Below are 6000 nucleotides of genomic sequence, written 5' to 3' on the forward strand. Positions count from 1 at the left end.
CTGAACACTTCACAAATTCACAGAATGTGCTGAGCTGGAGGGGACCCATGAGGGTTATTGAGTGAAGGGTCCACATGGGCATTGAGCCCACAGCCTTGGTGTTATCAGCACCCCCTCAAAGCAGCTGAGCTAAGATTTGAATGAGAACAGGGGTTTCTAGGAAGGCTTCAAGAACGAATTTATTCCTCTGCCTTTGACTTTTAACCTAAGTCCAACCAGTGCTGCCAGATTTAAGGTGTGTGCTTGGTTTGCTGGATGGCACCTGGCACTGCCTGTGCATTGCAGTCTCTGTGCTGGACATGGCATTTCTCCCAGTCTCCACCTTTATTATTGAGTGTTGAGGCAGGAAATAGAAGCATTGATAATTAAAGTAGGAAGGAACTTTTCAACTTTAAAAATTAATGCATTTATCTGGAATCCTCCCTGGAATTCAGATGTTTTCCTCATATCTCAAGAAACAGTAACCATCTCTTTCCTGTAGGTTAATGTGTATGAATTAATTTTAACCCATGTGATAAGTGATATGAGACTGAGCTGAAAAAAAACCAAATCGTAAATCTGTGCTGACCATGCATATTATTTTTTAAAAGGCTCAAAATAACTTGGTTAGTAAATGAATACAATGCCTTTGACATCATGGGTGCTTCAGACTAACATCCACACAGCTGCTAAAATGCAAGTTTGCCATCCCAAGTATTAAATGGAAGGAAGGTCAGAAAAATTAATTAAACAAATATATAGGAAGCCTGACCTAGCAGTCATTAGAAACTCAAATCAATGGGTATTTGTCTTGCAGGACAAAACCATTACTGCTTACAGAAACGTTAAAGAACAATAGACTAGGACCAAGTAGATAGAAATCTATATTGGAAGGCTTTTCTTCCTAGCACAGGACATTTTCAAGAGCTTTTAATTGCACTTTTTCATTTTGGAACTGAAAGGTAAATCCTATACCACATTGACTGAAACCACAGCCTCACATAACCCTGCAGCAGCATTTGCCCTAAACAACAGCAAATTTGTCAGTGCCTGACTTTATTAATATGAAAGCAAGAGTTCTTGTAGCAAAAAGAGAACTCCCTGTGACAAGTCTTTGGCCAGGGCTGTAGCAAGCTCCATTTTAAGTTTCAAAGTGCAGTGATGTCAGCAAATGACAAACTCAGCCTTGGCTGCTGGGATGTGCTGAAGTCCGTGAGTGGCAGCTCTGTCACTGCCAGAACTCAGGAGACACAGGCCAGGCCCCTGGGAAACATCCCCTGGAGTTCCACCTTCTCACCTGGGAGACATGCAGGAATCCAACACACATTCATTTTAGCCTTATTCTGCATCCTGGTGAGAGGTTTCTGCCAGTTCCAGGCGGGTCAGGATCATGTCTCCAGTGTCTCTGAGCCCTCTCCAGGAATGGCAGCAGGCATCTCCAGCTGCTGCAGGGCTGAGCATCTCATGGCACTGCTCACTGGACACAGGCTGCTCTGAGGTCCCTGGAGGATTCCCCTCTTTGTATCTCACAGGACACAGCACTGGTAACTGCAGTTAGATGTTCCAAGCGCTAATCTTTGAAGAAGAAAAACTATTTAGCTTTCAGATTTATTTGCTTATGGCCTACATGTTGCCAGACTCCAATTGTAGATAAAGTTCACCAAATGCTGGACTTGGTGACAATAATATAATCTGGGGGTGTTTCACTGGAAGGTCTGAGCAGAGACTGGGAATAAAACTTCTCCCTGGCTGATGTGGTTCAGCTGTAGATAAATAAGCACTATGTGCTTTGGTACATTCCCTGGGCATTCTGCTTCCGTGGTTCACTTACTCTTATTTTGATTTATTTTTCTTTTTCCAGCATAAACTTAACATAAGACAGAGCTGTGCAAACTTGATAACCTTAAGGAATTATTTGGGACACAGTGATCTAGGCATAATTCTCTCCTCCTTTATCCCCATAAACAATGAAGGCCATAAATCACCTTTCATCTGCTTTGGCACTCAGGAAATGCTATGCAGAGCTCTCCATCTTACAAATCTAGGCTGGGACCCTGTGGCCAGTGAAGTCTTACGTCCAAACAGCAAGACTAAATCTTGATTCCTCATTCCTTTCCTGGTTGTTTGGTTTGTTTTTATTTTTTGGGATTTTTTTGGCTTGTTGGGGTGTTTTTGTGTATAGAAAATAAACAATCAAACCAAATCATGCAAAGCAATGTATGCAAATACTGTAACACCTATCTATTGGTCTGCCTTTACCTTAAAAACATCCTTTTCCTCATTTGACAACTTCTGAACTTGGTTAATTTTATGAAACCTTATTTTATGAAATTTTATTTTATAAAATATGGGAGAATAGTACTGTGTATAATGCCAGCTTTCTTTTGATGGGGGATGAGTGGGTGGGGTGTGATTTTTAAGAGGAAAGCTTCTTTTTAGGGTTTTGACTCCAGATACCTAAAGTGATTCTCCACTCTGTCTGAAAACATGCACTCAGAAACTTTAAACTACAAACTGTAATATTCAGTTGTTAAGGCAGCAAATTTTGTGAGCAGGGTGTTTTATGCTGTGATTTGAACACCTTGGAAATGCTGAGGCATATTAAAATATTTTGAAGGCATTTAATGAATAATAAATGTATTTATTATTGCTATGCCACTCAAGCAGGGAAAACAACATCAGCTTGCATGAAAATACATCAGCAACTGCTCTGCAGCAAACAGAAGTTGATTATACACAAATCTTCCCTGTGGCTGGGGTAGAAGTATTTTCTTGAATGCCTTTTACACATCATTCCTTCCTTTTTGCAAAGGAGAATTGTGGTTTTCCCTCTTTGCATGCACTTGCACTTCCTCGCCTTTTTTAGTTCCAGCAACTGGAAACTATTTCTTCCTTCTCCTTTTTTGTAACCTGGTGAAAAAGTGCCTTTATTCCTTCACAAATTCCTTTTCTAAACAGCAGCCAGCAAGGACTTTACGGGGCAGTGATTTTCACAGCACCCTTTCAGCATCCCCAGAGCTGTTCTGCTGCACAAGCAGATGCAGAGTATTTTTGAGAAGGATTGAAAGTAAATTACTTCAGATTTTCTGCTCTGTATTCACACTGGTGTTTTAAGCACAGCTTCTCAGAAAGTTACAGAGATCTAAAAAACTATCTAAAAGAAAGAGGTGTACAGAATCATCTTTGCTCTTTTGATGTGATTATTATTAATTCAAAGACATTCTTGCCTGCTAAATGTACTTTTACAAGACCTTTAGTAGTTATTTACCACCCTGCATGTTAATTTGTTTATGGGCCCAATAAGCAACACGTGGTTATAAGAGCTGTGTGGGGAAAAAAATCCAAACTGCTAATACAATGAGAAGAAACTGTAAGAACAGAAATTAGAAAATTTTGCTGAGCAAATCTATTTAGAAATAGAATTCATCCTTTCAAATAAAGAGGGAGGAAACTCTTAAAGATAACCTTACAAAGAGATCAAACGAGGAAAAAATGCAGCAGTTAGCCCATGTTATGTGATAAAAGTAAAATATTGTAGAAACTTGATTGTTTCTCTCCTTTTTACTCTGACATAAATTGCACTTAGAGCATTTACTGATCTTTATTCATGATAACACAAATATGGCAAAGAATATAGTAAGAACTGGACCAGATCCCACTTTCCTCACCTCACATGTTTGATCTTCTAATTTTATTCCTTATTTTAAAATTATCTTTGCTTTGGCTTTCAAGGTGAGGAATATTCTTGACAGCAGCAGTGACATGGCACAGCAGCAGGACTGGCACAGCCATCTGAACCTTTCTTGAATCTGCTCCTGCTTTCTCCTCCCTCTCAGCATTTTGCAAAACTCCATTCTTTTAGAGAGTAATGCTTTAATAATGGAGGAAAAACAGAGGTTTAAAATAGACTTTTGTTTGCTGCTATGAAGTAAGGTGGGAGATTAAATAATAGATCATGTACAAGAAAGGTTGAAAATTAGTCTAATCACTCAAAAATTCTGAAGGAACAGCTATTCTTATTTTCCCCTGCTGGTTACTACTCTGTTTTATGGTTTAAACTGCTTTAAGAAATGCTGACTTTCTCCATGCCATAGAACTTCAAAATATTTCAGAGAAGTGCTATTGGGCAGTTGTGTAATAAAATTACTGTCTGCTTGCAATCATATATTCTGCTGCTGTCCAAAAATCATCTTCTCTCAGGACACCCACAGAATTTAATAGAGCTGGGGGAGAAATTTTTTCTTTTCCTGACCAAAATTATCACATTTTTCCAGACAGTCAAGGGGTGAGACACTTTGCTGGATCATGTGGTGGAGAGGGGGAAAAGCAAGGAAAATGTCCTAGCCAAGGAGCTGGGGCTCTAGTTTGATGGTTTAGAATTATTCCTTCCACAAGCCCCTTCCTCCCTGAAGAACTGAGCACCTTGCTGGTGCTGCTCTAGCCCTGGGTGAGGCAGTCCTGGTTTTCTTGCAGAAAACAGATTTGCAGTGCTGTATCTGCTGTGCTGGTTATGGAGCATGATCCTTTCTCAGAGAAACAGTGATGGCAAAGCTCTTTGAGAGGTTCCCAGAGCCCCTCTGCCTCTTCTCCCCCATTCCCGAGAAGGGCGACCTGGAATCACCTGCTGGGTGGTTTTTGAGGAAGGGTTTTGTAACCCCACACACCTTGCACTTGGAGAAGATGCTTTCAGCTGATGCTGAGCCATTTTGAGGAGCTCTGTGTGCCCCCAGACAAGGTCACTGGGCCCATCCAAATCTTGCCACTTGGCTCCCGTGGATGTGCTCAGACTCTCAGTGTCCTCCAGACACTGAGTTCCTGTGCTTGCCACTGATTAAAATCCATTATTACCTCCTTAGAACAGACCTGACCATGGTGCAAACTATTCTGCATATCATGAGCTTTGTGTGAGCAGATGTAGCTTGAAAATGCAGGAAGAGAGATGCTGTTGCAGGAAACTTTTTTTTTTTTTTTTTTTTTTTTGAAAGAATGAATAAAAAGTAGGTGAGGCAGCAGATTCCTGTTGTTGACTGTTTTTCTGTCTTGGTGGGGTGACTTGTTCCATTGCCTCCTGTTATGTTTACTAATGTGTAGCTTAAATTGTCAGTTAAGCTACCTCTCAATTTAGCCAAAGGTTTTAATGTAGGAACATAAGGAGATTAGAGGAACAAATTGTCAGGAGAAAAGAAAGCTAAAGACAACGGTTCTGATCCCTAAGCAAATAGAGAAACAAGACTTTCTTTGCACAGAGTATCCCATTCTTACCAAATCCAACAGAAAAAATTCTGCTAGACTGCCAATGTTATTTCCTTCTGTGCTATTAATTTTAAAAATGCTGCAGGCATGAATGTTTTGCAGATACTTGCTTTAAGATACAAATAGTTGTCCAAATGCAAATAGGAAAATACAATATTTTTTTTTCCTGGGAGATGGAAAATCACTTGGAAAGTTCTTCTGCACTGTGTCCAAAATATCAGCAAAGCATTTATACACTTCAGTGTCCCAAGGCAATGTTCTGAGAATGATGCCAACCATCACTGATTTCCATTTCGGAAAGATTCCTTTAAAAAAGTGTTTCGGTTTGAACAACAAAAAGCAGGCATAAATTATTTATTTTCTCAACATTCTCATGCTCATTTTCTGACAACAATCAACATAAAAGCTTTATCTTTGGTGGGTGGGTAGTAGGGAATGCAGAAAATCACAGGTTAGTGCAAAAAGGGTGGAGTGTTTATTCTGCATGTGTGTATTTTCTGACAGTGTCTAGCACTCCCCTGCCCACCCAGGCTGTCACTTCAGCATCCCTTCAGCCCTACACCTGAGAAGGGTGGGCTTCAAAACCACAACAAGTTCAGCTGGCTCCGAGTTAGACCTGGGATTACCCCTTTGTGACATTAAAATGTCAATAATGTATGCACCAACCTTGCCAAATCTCTCTCTGTCCTCTGCTTAGAAAGCGTTGACTCCACAAAACCTCCTTTTAGGTGCCAAATTCATTTATTTCAATTCCTGTGCTGGAGTCAG

This window comes from Pyrgilauda ruficollis, unplaced genomic scaffold (genome assembly GCF_017590135.1).
Source record: "Pyrgilauda ruficollis isolate IOZ18807 unplaced genomic scaffold, ASM1759013v1 scaffold23, whole genome shotgun sequence".
NCBI lineage: Eukaryota > Metazoa > Chordata > Aves > Passeriformes > Passeridae > Pyrgilauda > Pyrgilauda ruficollis.